This window comes from Suncus etruscus, chromosome 11 (genome assembly GCF_024139225.1).
Source record: "Suncus etruscus isolate mSunEtr1 chromosome 11, mSunEtr1.pri.cur, whole genome shotgun sequence".
Classification (NCBI taxonomy): domain Eukaryota; kingdom Metazoa; phylum Chordata; class Mammalia; order Eulipotyphla; family Soricidae; genus Suncus; species Suncus etruscus.
Window position 1 is genome coordinate 46,966,348 of NC_064858.1, and position 13,805 is coordinate 46,980,152.

Here is a 13,805-nt window from a genome sequence, read left to right on the forward strand (position 1 = left end):
ACTAACAGGCTCATGGGATCATGCAGGATTCTAGGAATAGAACCTAAATCATCCACACACACAAGAGATATGTGACCTGCTATACTATCTTCCTGTTCCCTAATATTACAATCATATTAGTGGGCTACAACTTTATCTACCACTATTGTATAATTTCAATATCCTACTACATACTAGTTCTAAGTAATATTGCTTCTCATTTTATGAATTCCAATTCAGCTTGAAATTTTGAATCACTAATTTTTGTTATCTCATGAAACTCTTTAAAATTCCCTCTACCTTAAAGATAATCTGTGAAGGTAAAGCATTCTTATTTGAAAGTAACTTTTCTTTAATTATCTTTCTATATTTTGTGTCATTCCCATCCTATTTCTTTTGATTTAGGTTAAAAAAAAGTCTAATGAATAATCTTTTTGTTTTGTTTTGTTTTGTTTTAGAGCCACACTCTGTGATGCTCAGGGGTTACTCCTGGCTATGCACTCAGAAATTGCTCCTGGCTTGGGACACCAGGGGGCCTGAGGTCCATCCTGGGTCAGGGGTAGGCAAGGCAAGTGCCCTACCACTGTGCCACCGCTCCATCTCCCACCCCACTCCCCACCCCCATGGATAATCTTATGAGTTTAATCTGATATGTAATTTGTTAAGTATTATGTTTTGACTTTTTAGATTCTGATATTTTAATGTATCATTGGTGTGTGTGCACGTGTGCGTGTTTATTTGGAACCCTGGGCCTCTTCCTTTGACTGTTTAGATACTTTTCCTAATTAGAGAAGTTTTCAACTATTACTTCTACAAATAGAGTTTCTTTCCCTTTCTTTTTTTCTTTCAGGATTTTTATAATGAAAATATATTTTTTTCTCTTAATGTAATCCAATTGGGATTTTATGCTGTTTTCACATTAAATATTTTTCTATTTCCTGTTCTATTAGGTGTATTCAACTGCCATAACTACCCATTATTCACCTCTATACACTGCTCCTTTTTGTACTCAAATATTTTTATTTTAATCTTTATTTCTGCTATTATAATTTTTGCATCTAATATTTGTGTCTGGAAAATTTTTAAAGTTTTTTGTTATAAATATCACATTTTTCTATTTTTCTTACTTCACTCAAATTGCCATAACTATTGTTTTAACCTGTAAGCAGATTACACATTTGAATTACATTTGAACTTGTTCCTGAAAATTTTCGTGTTTCATCATTTATTACAAATCATGCTGATCCTCCTTTTCTGTTTTGAATGTTTACTATGTGTTAAATTGAGCAACTGTCTTCCTGGGCTTGGTGATATATAAGTATTTTATTAGATTTCTTTTTTAGCTGTAGGAGATAATCTAGTATATTTGCCCAAGATACTATGAAATCCATATATTTCACTTATGCATTTGTGTAGTTGATTGAAGTTCCTGTGTTGAGTACAAAATAAGGAAGAATGAGGATGTTATCCTTGAAGAATAGCATGGATTCTATCTTACTAAAGGGATCCTAATATCTGAGTTGAGCCAGACAAGTTCTATCACCTTGTTCTTAGGATTGGTTTCTATGTCTTTACTTTATAAATCATGTGATATGGTTAGTTATCCCCAACCTGCAGTCAAATCCTAATATATAGGTCCCTTAAGCATCACTGTCTACAGTCTGAAGGCTCTCTGTATCATAGAAGTAATCCAAATAATCCCTAGAATCGTAGGGCCTGCATACTACTATATCATGTATGGGTCCATGCATTGAACATCTGGACTGTTTCACCAAGAATTGCTGATGGGGGATTCTTTACTCCCTGAACACAACTTTAAAGGACTTACTTGACCCAGCTAAAAAAAAAATTAAAAGCGGGGAGCAGGCTGTCTAATGTCTTCACTAGTTAGTCATTGTGTTGAAACCTTCTTTTGAAAATTTTGTGAGCTGCAGTATTAGTTATATAATGAACTATATAATAAACATCCTCAAATTTCAGTGATAAAAATTTCATACTATGAAGTTTTAATGTTTAAAAATGAAAATAGGACATTTAGAGTGACTCAATATTCAAAGCCAGAATAACTCTCTTCTGTGTCATCACCATCTAAGACCTCATAATACTAGTCATAATCCAAGGGAGCCAGATGAGAAGGCTCCCTTGTTTGAGACCACTGTCTGCTCACTCACTATTGGAATAATAAAACCACAGTGAGAATTTTTTCCTATGGTAAATATCTTCCATTGACATGTCACATTATAGAAGCAGTTCTCAAAGCAACTGTAATAAGATATTCTGATCAGCACTGAAAATTTTTAGAAAGTGAATCAAAGCAGGGTCTTGTCCTCAAGTTACATTTACTTTTTCATATACAATTTTCTTCTCAATAATAAAAACCAACAAATATCAAAAGCCAATATACCAAGCACTAGAACTTTAGACCCATCCTACAGGGGAAAATTCAGGAGTTCCCCCTGGAACTCCTAAGAACTTATAGATATGATTCGAATATAAAATAATAAGTAATAAATAAAAATAAATTAATAAGAAATAAAAAGTACAAATAAAAATAAAGGCTTTTGTTATTGTTTTATTATGGAGCCAGGAAGTATATAGGTGATGTTTCAAGATTCAATCCCTGGCATTTGTGGCTATCATTACTGATATTTTTGACTCCTGACCTCAGTCTTTTTATCACTTGAAGCAGAGACTCAAGTATGGTTTTTTAAAAGCTATCTATTTTATGAGAGCTCCAATCAGTTTGTTAATGAATGAGCAGAATTAGAACACCTCCTATGTGAGTAGCTAATACTTATATTAGATCTGATTTCAACATGTATAATGCTAAGTACAGAAGCACAGTTTCCTGAAAAACAGCTAGTGAGTCTGAGAAGCTTATACTAAAATCTTAATGATTTGAAAGGCAAATCTGAGGGCCAGAGAGAGAGGTATATAATACAGGGTGTTTGCCTTGAATGATGCTGACATGGGTTCAATCTCAGCATACCATATGGTCCTCTGAACACCACCAGGAGTAATTCCTGAGTAATGCCTGGAGTCATTCTTGAATGCAGATTCAGGAGCAACCTCTTGGCATTGCTGAGGGGAGCCTAAAAACCTAAATAAATAAATAATACATAAATCAAGGGTCTCAAACTCAATTTACCTGGGGACCGCAGGAGGCAAAGTCGGGGTGATCCTTGAGTGCAAAGTCAGTAGTAAGCCTTGAACATTGGGGGGTGTGACCCAAACAACTAAAACTAAACAAAACAAAAAAAGATTCCTCTAGGGAAGGGCCACAATATGTTGTACAGAAGGCCACAAATGGCCTGCGGGCCAAGAGTTTGAGACCCCTGACATAAATAAATAAAAATAAGAGACAATGCTGTGTCAATTGAACTTAAAATGTTTTTGTTGTTGTTGTTGTTGTTGTTTGAGTATAGGGGTAAATAAGCATCATGAAGAAAAGTAAAATTAAGTCGCTTATGGAAGGACTCAAAATACAGAGCTTGATGACCAAAAGAATCAGTGCAACATTTGAACCAGAATGTTCTCCAGTCCTTCCCTACATTCACTCTCTAATAGGCAAAGCTTTTTTGATTTACTATGCATACTAATTTTATAGTTATTTTCTCAATGGAATAAAGGAGCATTTCTATAGTGGTTGATTTTGACTACACATTTACACATTCATATCTTTAGTGGCATTTTGGGGGGTAAGAAAATAGTCCTTTACCTGGAGCATAAAATGAGGGGATTCTAGTCAGAAATGTAGTTTATTGGGCTGGTCTGGAAATATATTTCAAGAGTCTGACGTGTCTATTTTTCAAGTAGAAGGTCCAAGTTCAATCCCCAGCACCACACTAAGTCCCTGGAGTCCCATAGTAGGAACCCCCATAGCACCAAAAAACCTCACTAGCTGTTGTCCCTGAATGCCACCACGAGTATCAAAACAAACACAAAGAAAAAATTTAGTTTCCTCAAATAAATAACATGAAGACAAAGTAACTTTGGGTGTAAATAATCTAGAAATTGTTATAAAAATTATATCAAGAGAGAGATAATGTAATTCTGCAAAAGAAGTGAACATTTCACTATGGCTTTTAGTAGCATAAAATTGAGTTAACCTAGAGTTCAGAAAATTAGAGTTTTCCATCAGAAGCATATATTCTATTTAGTCAACAAATGTGTTGAATTCCTCTATGCAACATAGGGTATAAGATACAGATGAAAAGAGCAATATGCAAAATATGCAGGACAGAATCAACTCTCATGGAGATCAGCAGTGAAGAGGCAGAAGAGACGAGAAAATATTGGCAAGATAGAGCCCCACCTGGGCCTGGAAATGTGCTAATTGTATCAATTTCATGATGTTATTTGGCAACAAAATATGTAACCAGGTGTCTGGCACAGAAGGAGAATGCAATAGTGGTAGCAGTGATTTAAATGCCAACTTTATGTGGAAGTTATTATTATCTACACTTACAAAAGGATTGATGAGGTAGGGGCTATATCCAAAGTTGCTTCACTGGAAAAATCAGACTTACGTAAATGGAAAGTTCAGTAACCATGAGAGTTACATGAAGAGTTACATGAGAGTTACACAGTTACATGTAACTGTGAGTACAATATCTTAAGCATGTACCCTGGTGCCCTATCTCCTACCTCTCTTTCCATAATCATTCCAATCCCAGTTAGTTTCTAGCTTCCTAACGTAAGCACAACATTTTCTGGAATGTGTATATGGTTTGGAGATGATACATGATTTCCTATCCATGAGGGTTCAGCCAAAGAAAAAGCTGAATTAGTACATGGTGTTTGGACCATTAATGAAAAATCCTGGGGAAGAAACAGAGCCTTGTCTAGCTTTGAAGGATCTATAAAACCCTAAAGTACAATATATTATTTTAAGGAATGTTCTGGTAACACCTGCTGGCTTACTAGAACTTGAAGGTTTAAACAGAGCTGTAGTATGCTCTTGTCATTAATCAAACACCATGAAATTTTGTGAGGAATAATCTCAGCCTGCCATTTCAATTGAGCACAATTTGCCAGCAGGGACCAACTGAAATTGCTGTATCTCCTGTCAGGCCTGTAATTCAAAGTTCTCAGTGTCAAAGCAGGCAACTGGAACCAAGGGTCAGCAGTGAAAATAATAAACACCCCAAGTGACTCAATAGTTAGATGGAGAAGTAACAAGTAAACATTTTTTAAAATCTGCTAAAGTAGAATTGCTGGAGGAGACATCTAGTCACTTTAGTACATACTATACAACAATTATATTATTAAAAATAGCATTAAAATAAACCTCCCAGCACTTAAATAAAAACATAGTATTTAAATTAAAAAATACTAATCCAGTTAGGTAAAGAATCATCACAAATAATCTTGTATCATCTCCAAATCACATTCATTTCCCCAACCACTCACACATTCCAGAAAATGCTGTTCTTAATATAGGAAGCTGGGAACTAACTGGGATTAGAATAAGTATGTGAGGAGATATAGGAGATAGGGCATCAGGGTACATGCTCAAGCCATTGTACTGCTTAACTTAAGATCTGGTCTGTCCTAAGGGCCAAATGAGTAGTTCTGGCCTTTGGTCTGAGTTGATAATTAGATTCATCTGGATAATTAAATATGCATATAGTATAAATAACATTTTAACTGGAAATACAGTTAAAATTGTATGTATGCTGAAGTGGCACTGGTTCTGTTTGATTGGCATCTGACCACTGAGGTCAGAGAAGAACTCTGAGTTGATGAGATCAAGGAATCTGAAGATAACTGAAGCTAACTTAAAAGAGTGAGTAAAGTTTAGAGTTAATGGCTACTTACCTACAGAACTATAGAACAAATATTAGAGAATAGGGGCTAGAATGGATAGAGTATTTGCCTTGCACATGCCATCTGAATTATATCTCCAACATCCCATATGATGCTGACAGCCCGCCAGGAATGATTCCCAAGTACAGAGACAGGAGTAACCCCTGAGCACTGCTGATTGGTGCAAAAAACCAACCAAACAAATAAAATCAGTGAATAGTTCATCTGTATGATCTCAACTTTGTACAATGCTATAGTAATAAATATTTGTGATAAATATAGATCATATATCTAAAACTTTTGAAGTTTTATATCTCGTCTTGTACAATAATTGGACACATCAAATAAGAGAGGTCAAACAACATCAATTTTGCAATAGTTTTTAGAAGCTTTAAACAAAAAGTAGATTTTTAAAAAATTTCCTCCTATATGTCTATGTGTTAACTCAGCCTATAAAGTTAACTTTTTGTAGTGTCAATTCTTTAAGCATTGACAAAAGTGATGGTCTCTTTCCCAGAGCTCCATTTTCAGAAAACTGAAATTGTTTTTAGCAATTAGGGTGTTTGGAGGAAAATTAGAGAGAGATGCATTTAGTTTGATAGATTCTCCTTTGATTAGTTTTACAATTCCTGAACTATCCTCATTAAGATGATACTATATTCCTTTTGCTTTCTACTTCAAACAGCTGCTTTGGAGCCAAATATATATGTATATATAAAGAATATAAATTATTACAAGATTGCACTTGGAGAGCCGGAGTAATATCACAGTGGTAGAGTGTTTGCCTTGCACGTGGCTGACCCAGGATGGACCTTGGTTCGATCCTCAACATCCCATATGGTTCTCCAAGCCAGGAGCGATTTCTGAGTGCATAAGTTGTAACCACTGAGCATCACCAGGTGTGGCCCAAAAACAAAACCAAAAAAGACTTGTACGTGAGTATGAAAGGTTGTTGCTGACAACTTACAGTAGTTTATTCTCATGGTCCTGATTTAAATGTCCCACAATCCCTCAGTAGAAATGTGAAGAACTTGAAATAAAACATTAGAAATGTTCATCTTCATTCTTATGAACTTCCATCAGCCATGCTCCATAAGGCTGCCTTTTGGTAGTTTTCCTTACAGCATGGCTCCTTCTCAGAACTGGGACTGTTTTTTCTTGCTCCAGACTTACTGAGAAGTGGGCTCATAAAATAATTCTTCAATCATTGAAAAACATTATGACACCAAACATGAGTGGAAAGAGCCCCTCTTGTTCTATTCACAGGTTAGGCAAACATTAGCTTATATGAATTTATGGGACACTATAGTAGAGAAATCAGGTTCTCTGTAACTTGAAATTTCCAAAACATAGTTAGCCTTTTATATTGGTTTGCTACAGGATTGTTTTGAAAGGTCACAAATCAATGGCTGAAATCAATGTTTTTCAAGTATAGGTTATAGCTCTACCAATATAAACCCCAGAATATTGTGAGGGAACCACAGGTGAAAAATCACTTAATTGGGAGCCATGTTGTCTAGGTGACAACCAACAGAACAAGGAGTTTGGGGTCATAGAAAAAAAAAACAAAGTTGGAGGTAAGACACAGAGAAGAAAAGTTTAAGAATCACATAAACAGGGTGTTTGTTTGTTTTGAGAGGGCCATATTTGGTGTGTTCAGGGAACACATAAGAGATGCCAGAAATCAAAATAGAGTCAAGCCAGCAAGCACCTTAATCTGTGTACTCTCTCAGCAATAATAGGGATACACTATCTTCTGCTTATAGAGGCTGAAATGAAGATGTTGACAGTGGGGTTGCTTCTGAGGAGAGGTGAGAATCTGTGCCTGAATCTTCCTGAAGTGTCAGCTCTACTCAACGTTCATAGAATATTCTTTTCTCTGTACCAAGTCCACATGAGAGCTTCCTCCTTTAATAGAAACATGAGTCATTACTAATTTAAATCTTCACTAGTAATTATATTTTAACCTGATTCCCCTCCAAAGAGTCCATCATCCAAGAAGGTGACATTTTGAGTACTGGAAATTAGGATTAAAATGAATTTGGTAAGATTTTATTTTGTTCATGTTCATAACACACCCAATTGTGTGTTATGGTCTTAATCCTGGCTCTGTGTTTGCAGATCACTCATGAAAAGGAACCAGGCCTACAAGGGAACAAACTCAGGCTGGTTGTATGCAAAGTAAAGTGCCCTACCCATTGAGCTATCTCTCCAACCCCCAGAGTTAGAGACACTATTAATTCCTTATTCCTCCAAAACCTTTTTTTTAAAACATAATTTATTAATAGTCTAAGCACACAGTTTAGAAAGTATTTTTGTGAATTCACAGAATTATGTTTGCCTCAGGACTGTTCAAATGCCATTCATAGAATCAGTATTATCTTTGGAGTTCATTTTTTTTGTAAATCAATATTTCTTTGAAATTTAGTTTCCACATATGGAAATCTATTCAGTGGAGGAGTGTAGCCATTTACAATGTAAGATCAGAAGATGCTGTTGTCAGCATATTCTAGTCACAGTCAGTAATCTCATATTATTTTACATTTGGCTGTGGATTAGAAATCTCTGAGTAGCATGCATAAAAATTATCTCCAATTTATTTTATTTTTGTTTGGGGGGACAAGAGGCATATCTGGTATTATTCAGTATCTATAACTGGCTTTCTAACGAGGAGTTGCAATGAGCAGTGCTCAAGAAGCCATGTAGTGCAGGAATGAAACCCAGATTTCATACATTGCACATAGTCTGTTGAACTAATAAATGATATGAAAACAGGATTGGTCATTTCCTCATCTCTGATTTTAGCAAGGTTTTTTATAGTTTTCTCCATGTTATATAAGCTCTCTAATGAATTAACTGAGGTCCTGTTTTATTTCTCTCTCTCTCTCTCTCTCTCTCTCTCTCTCTCTCTCTCTCTCTCTCTCTGGTTTTGGAGCCACACACGTGGTGACTTTCAGGGTTTAATAGAAACATGGCTATGTGCTCAGACCTTGCTCCTGACTTGGGGAGCCATATGGGACTCCGAGAATCGAACCCAGGTCAGTCCTGGGTCAGCTGCTTGTAAGGCAAATGCCCTATCGCTGTGCTATCGCTTTGACCCCTTTATTTATCTTCTTAATTTCAGGGGCTATTGAAGAGCTGCACATAATAGACATTTTTTACATGTAAATTGAATGAATAATACCCAGAGAAGCATCTAAATGTGTATATTGTTTCACTGAAAGAAAGAGAGCTCTTGATATTGGTGTATTCCAACTACTTTAAAGATTTTTTAAAACTTGACCCATGTACTAGCATCCTCCTTCCTATTTCTCCAATCCTAATAACTTGCCTTTAGTTTTTTAGATATTTTATACTCTTAGTTGCCAGACATGTTTTGATTATTTTGGGGACAAAACTGGCAGTGCTTATGCCTGGTTTACTGTACTATCTCTCAGACCCCAACAAGGCATTTTTGTGCATACTGTGTTAAGAATGTGTACATGTCCTATCCACAATTTTCCACTATTGTTTTCAAGCTAGCATTATCTTCCCTTAAAATTTGAAGTGATATCCTTGTTAAACATTTCCATTAAGAAATGTTCAGTTTTCCCATGAGAATTATTATATTTATAATAATTATCATGGTATTTGCCCTCCTCAAAAGGACTCAAAAGGAAAGTTAACATAGCCCAAATATATATTGAGTGACCATGTGCTTAGGGGGTTACCACACTCTTTTCTACCATAAACTAGGGAGTGTTTTTAGAACAGGAATTAGATTTAATTTTTGTTCTTAATTTTGGAATCTGGCACAGTGCCTAGAAAACAGACTGTTTTCAATAAATTTCCTTTAAATTGTTGAGCCTTTATTGACTTGTCTTTGTTGTCTTTATTGACTTTTACCAGATGAAAGTCTCAGAAAAGAATTTAGGACTAGGGTAGATAGTGAAAACAAAGAAAGAGAATTATTCTTTCTTGCCATTAGAGACAAAACTTAAAATAAATGAAGATAACAGAAACTATTTAATGGAATCAAGGCACTTTAGCCAGCTGATATGCTTCTAAGTAGCAGAAGGAAACAGTAAGTGAAATAACAGTTTAAAAGTCACTTTTCAGCTTGCCAAAAGATCATTTCAAATACAGTTCTTGGCAATCATGTCCTTGAGAAACCGGAGCGTTTATGGGATAGCAATTCCACCCAATCCCTACTTCTCCTTTCAGGGAAATGGAAGGAGTCAGCCACAGCTGGGGCACTATGGGAGCCTTGGCAATGATCAGACCTTATTTCCAAAGCCTTCCAGTTATAGTAAAATGAAGCCTGTCTTCTTGAGACATTCCTTCAAAGCATTTTAAACCTATTCCTTGCAATGTTGTGTTCTTTCGGTGAAACTTCCTTCTTTGCTCACATTCCTTCTCATTCTATTAAAACCGACTTGCTAATTTCTGCCTCTATCTTCAGACAATCATAAAATAAGGGTGCTAGAAACCGATTTCTTTTACGTGTCTCTGTCCTTTTCCAATATCTCCAGTTTACAGAGCTAGTAAAAGTAGAGTCCCTGACACCATCAGTGAGACCTCTTTATAGTAAAATAAATCAATCTCAAAATTTCTTCTGAGAAAAATAGGGTCTCCGACTAAGAATTTACTCCTCTGGGTTCAAGGACCATAGGGGATACAAGAGTTCCTTCCTCCCTCCTTCCCTCTATCCCTTCCTTCCTTCCCTCCCTCCCTCCATCCCTCCTTCTTTCCCTCCCTTCCTCTATCCCTCCCTCCTACCTTCCTTCTCTTTTTCTTTCTTTCTCTCTTTCTTCCTTTCTTCTCTCTTCTTTCTTTCTTTCTCTCTCTCTCTCTTCTTTCTTTCTTTCTTTCTTCTTTCTTTCTCTCTTTCTTTCTCTTTTTATTCTTTCTTCTTTCTTTCTTTCTTCTTTTTTCTTTCTTTTCTTTCTTTTTTTATCTTTATTCTTTCTTTTTCTTTCTCTTTTTCTTTCTTTCCTTCTTTCTTTCTTTTTCATTCATTCATTCTTTCTTTCTTTCTTTCTTTTTTCTTTCTTTCATTCTTTCATCTGTCTTCTTTTGGGAGTACACTTGGTCATCCTCAGGGTTACTCCTGGCTCTGTGCTCAGAAATTACTCTTGAGGCTCTCAGGTGGACTATAGGGTATGGTGGGAATTGAATCTGGATCAGTCATGAGCTAGGCAAATGTCCCAGCCGCCTGCTGTGCTATTGTTCTTAGTTTAGCCATAGTTTTCTATGTGAGATTGTTTGACTGCTCTGCCAGTGGCAAGAAGAGTAAAAGTTTGGTTCTGATCTAGGTCAATCAGAAAATTCCAAACTCTTAAGTTTGGAATAAAGAAATTTTATTACATTTGATCTTCTGGTATGTCATCTTATAAATGATGTTATTATTTGCATGTGAGCTATTCCTGGTTTGTTAAAATTAATATTTTAGAATAATCTTCTGCTAGTGTTTTTCATCTTTTTTCTGACCATGGACTCCTTCTGATTTCTTTTCCTTCCTGTATTCCCTTGTTCTATTGGTCACCCTCCAATTTCCATGCACTTTCCCCTCAAATTACATGATTTTCACCTGACTTCTTTCAGAATAGTATGTGTATATGCAGGAAACCATTCAGAATGGTTGAAAAAAATGTTTAAGGTAAATGCTATATGTTAAATTTATTATAAAAAAGAAAATACTTTCTCTCTTCTGAGTGTTATCTACTTTTTAGGAAAAAATAGAGTATGTGAATTAATTTACTTGGCAAGATTACATAATATGCTTGACCCTTATAATCATTTACTATATTCATTCCATTAAAATGTGGAAATATATATTTCCAATATGCAAATAAATATAAAACAATTAGAATTTTAAAAATCACTATGAAATATAGCACTATGTGCTTTGATATTTGAGTAGTTCAGGGAGTTCCTACTTACTAAATTTCAGAGTAGATTTGTCTGAATTTCAACTAATTTTAGACAGGGGGGCTGAGAGAAATCCTTTATAGTTAGGAGGTGGTTTCTAATTGGTAGCAGAATGAACAAAAATGCTTCTGAAATTTGGGCCAATAAATAAAAAAAAATGAAATGATTGGGAGGCTGCCCTAGGAATCAGACAATGGAAAAGTACAAGAAATATTTATGGGAGGATCAAACAGAACCAATGGAGGGCTTGGAGGATCATGAGAGAAAGAATGAAAGGATTAGATACAAAATTTGAGAGCCTATAACAATGGCCAGGCCCCCTGAGGGTAGTAAGAGGGAAAATGGAGACAAGTTAAATGAATGGATAAAAAAATAAAGAGAAAGGTTTGAAGGATTGGTTACTGCCGGGGGTGGGACAACAATTTCTTTGTGGCATTAAATTATTTTTGGTTAATGTTTTTCATCTAGTCTCTTTACAACTTTAATTTAGAATGTCTTTAAATAACTCTAAAAATGGAATAATTAGCTGAGAGTTATTATAAATCAAACACAAAACAAAACCCTTGCAAACAAGTGGGCGTTCTCCTACCCTTAATTAGAAAGGTCTGGGTCATGTCTCCAAATCCTGTCCCGGGGGACCATGAGAAATTGTTTTGTTTGTTTGTTTGTATATTTTAATTATAGTTTTTCCAGAAAAGCCTGATTAATACAATCACCACCAAAACCAAATGTGAGGGATACTAAAAAGCTGCTTTCAAATCCAAAGCCTTTGAAATTTTAACTATTTTAAGACAACAGTTCTGACACAGTTAAAGGTAAGTGAACCTACTTGTAGCATAAAGACATTAAGATTTTTAAAGACAGAGAAGGAAAAATGAACTTTCCAGAGTTCTCTCAAATGGTTATATCCCATACAACCGGCCTCATATAAATATGGATTCTGGTGCCAGTTGATTCCAGCCATAGAGACTGATTTTAAAGAGACTACCTAGGACTACCTAGGACAATGCCACACTTCCTTAGTATCCAGCACCCACAGAAGACTTCACTATAAGCATTTTCTGAAGGTACTAATGTTCCACCCCCAGAAAGCCTTTGCCATTTATAATAGTCCATGACTTTGGATGCTAAGGTGATTTGTTAACTAAAAACAACCTTTCTCTGTTTTAGATTCACATGGAACTTCATAGCTGGGAGATATAAGCATCTGTCTGGGGGAAAAACACACACATCTTTCTATATAGGAAAAAAGGTGGCAGAAGGCTCCTTACATTGTAAAAGTAGCTAGATGCTTTTTAATATATCCTTCAGAAAACATTTTTTTTAATTTTTTATTTTTAATTATGAGAACAAAGATGCAAAGAAAGAGGACAAGGTAAAGTTACAGTGGAAGGACAATCACCCATAACATAAATCTTAGAAGAAGTCCCCTTGCTGATATCTTAACTTTGAACTTTCAGCCAAAGAAAATTAAGATAAATAAATAAATAAATAAATAAATAAATAAATAAATAAATAAATAAATAAACAGAATCCATGTACAATTACTTTGTCCCTCAAGTCCCAGATTGTAACACATTATATTTTTTTAACAGCACACAAGGCAATCTAAAGCCATAAAACTTACGTAACTCTTTAAACATTAGAAGCATAGTATTTTTTTTTACATTTCCATGTACATGCATATTAGCTTAAGTTAACCTCAAATTTTAAGTGTTTTTTTTTTTAAGGATTAGAGTCAAAGGAGCACAGTAAAAACAGTGTTAGAGTGGCAATTGTTGTTGGCATAGGCCCACTAAAATATGAGGGGCATGGAAAGGAATAACCTTGGCCTAGATATAAAGAGACCCTACCCCTGAAGTTTCCTGGCATAAGACCAATTCTAGGCTCCAGGCAAGCTAGATCGTCCAATCAAAGACATTGTCTGTAGTGACAACACACTTTTATTTTTCACATAGTCTCTGTTGTTGGAATCATGTTTTTGTATTAAAGATCCTGGAATCTGCATATCCTATATTGAAGTCAGGATGTGGAGCATCCTCTCATTTCACCTCACCATTAAAAGGCAATGCAGGAAGCCCTGTCCTGTAAGCAGGTCGTTGTTGTTG